Source organism: Cannabis sativa, chromosome 2, assembly GCF_029168945.1.
Source record: "Cannabis sativa cultivar Pink pepper isolate KNU-18-1 chromosome 2, ASM2916894v1, whole genome shotgun sequence".
NCBI classification, from domain to species: domain Eukaryota; kingdom Viridiplantae; phylum Streptophyta; class Magnoliopsida; order Rosales; family Cannabaceae; genus Cannabis; species Cannabis sativa.
In genome coordinates, this window is record NC_083602.1 from 88,256,386 (window position 1) to 88,259,012 (window position 2,627).

Here is a 2,627-nt window from a genome sequence, read left to right on the forward strand (position 1 = left end):
TTGTAAAGAGTAGTGCAAAGACTAGGCCTAAAGTCTTTCAACGTATTGACATGTTGTTTTTTAGAAATTAGGCCAATAAGGGTAGAATTAATATCAGTGAAATCCACACCCTTATTAAGGCAATCAAGGACAGCATTGGTGAAATCATCACCAAAACAGACCAATTAATCTAATAGAAAAACACATTGAGACCATCTAGACCTACAACCTTATCCCATGAAAGTTGGAAAATAACTTTTCTCACTTTATCAACAGTCAAATCTTGAGCAAAAAACTCAATTTATTGGTCCTCAAGGTGAGGCCCCAAAGAAGCAAAAATTGAAGCAACAACTTCAATATCACTTCCCTAAGAGGAGAAAAGGTCAGAAAAATAAGAGGTTATCAAAAGTGCAATACCATCCTGGGTGTTGATAACAGTTTCATCCTCAATTTTAAAATACTTAATATGATTGGACTTTGTACGAGAAGAGACATATTTATAAAAGAATTTAGTATTTTTATCACCGCATTTGTTTTGCTATATACATGGATTATTTTTTTGATGGTAATTTTTAAAAAATAACTATAATTAAATGTTAATTTTAAAAATATTAATTTATATATACATATAAGGTATTGATAACTTAAGACCTCATAAGACCTCCAATATTAAGTGCAATAATTTATTGGCCAGCAGAAGACCTCATAATTAATTTCATGGAATAATGTTTCCTCTGTATTCTGTAATATAGATTTATGTAAACCACTGACTCTTTGGACTTTTTCATAGACGCGGTGAAATTAAAACCATAACCATATTAATTACATTAATGAAATGAAATGTATATTTATAGTTTTGATCACCAACCTGACCTGTACTAATTAATTATGTTTCTGAATTTCTTAAGTACTAATTAAGTACTAATTAATTATTAATTGAAACGGCAAATACAAAGACATATATTTTCATGGTTATATATGTTTATATATTCTCATTTTTGCTTTTTTTATTAACAAAAAAACATTATTTCATGTTAAAAATAAAATTAATAGAGCAATTTGCGGCGAAACTCCTTTATGTTTTGATTTTTATACACTTAACCCCCTTATCTTTATTTTTGGTGGCAAAACCCCTTTATGTTTTAATTTTTATACACTTAACCCCCTTATCTTTTTTTTTGTGGCAAAACCCCCTTATGTTTTAATTTTTATACACTTAACCCCCTTATCTTTTTTTTGGTGGCAAAACCCCCTTATGTTTATTTTTCTTTGCAAATTTGACACGCCAGTTAAATATTACCGTTAAATATCAACTGGATGACCATTGTATACACCTTTGTATATGTAACGGTAAAACCTCGAAGTCAATACAGTAGTAATCCAGTTAGTATCTAACGGTAATATTTAACTAAAACTTTAAATTTGCAAAGAAAAGTAAACTGAAGGGTTTTGCCACCAAAACAAAAGATAGAGGGGTTAAGTGTATAAAAATTAAAACATAAGGGGGTTTTGCCACCAAAAAAAAAAGATAAGGGGGTTAAATGTATAAAAATTAAAACATAAGGGGGTTTTGCCACCAAAAATAAAGATAAGGGGGTTAAGTGTATAAAAATCAAAACATAAGGGGGTTTCGCCGCAAATTGCTCAAATTAATACTAAGATGACACCTCATATTTTGTTATTGGTTTTGTTTTCTTGGCTCGGAAGGATTGAAGTGCATACAAGTTGTTTTGTGTCAAAGCTCTTATATAAAAAGTCAACAAATTATACTTAAGAAAGTGTCAATATATATGTAATCTGACAAAAGGAAAAGTCTACATATATGTAGCTCATAATATACACAACCTTAACTATGGCAAAAGCAAAGACAAAATTTCAGAGGAAAAAGTCTTAACATGTTAATTTGTCATATATTTGTAATTGTGCACGTATTTGCCAATGTTAATTCAGATGTAAAAATAATTAATTTAATTTAATCTATATATTTATGTGTTTGAAAAAATTATAAATAAAATTCATATTTTAATATAAAAAATAATAATTAAAATCTAATACATATGTTAAAAATACATTTCAAATTTCAAAGTATAATAGATTAAATATATATTTTATTTTTATATGTAAAATAAAATTAAATATTTTTTTATACATATAATATTTTTTTCTTTTTGGTATAAATTTGTTATTTTTTGTTTTATTTATTTTTAATTTATTGTTGGATACATAAAACAACACTAATTTGTTTTATTTTTTGTTAGTTATGTAAAAAAAAATACTTTTTTTAATAAATATTAAATAATTATATTAAAAAGTAATTAATCCAAAATACCATTCCAATCAATATTTTTGCGAATTAAATTAAATTTGAGTTACTATGTAGATTTGATTGGATTCAAAATATGAAATCCACACTAAATATGAATTAGATGTACCATAAGTAAAATAGTGAAGATTAAATCGGGATCTCCTAAAAAATATTGATTCCTACATGGGTGAAGAACATATTACAAGATGCTAAAACTGATTAATTAACTAACCCTAACAACTACCTTTTTACGTAGTCATTGATTAATATATAGCTCCATGCATGCAATACATTTCATAATAGAATAATTTTGTCTCATTCTTCAGAAATTCATTACATTTCA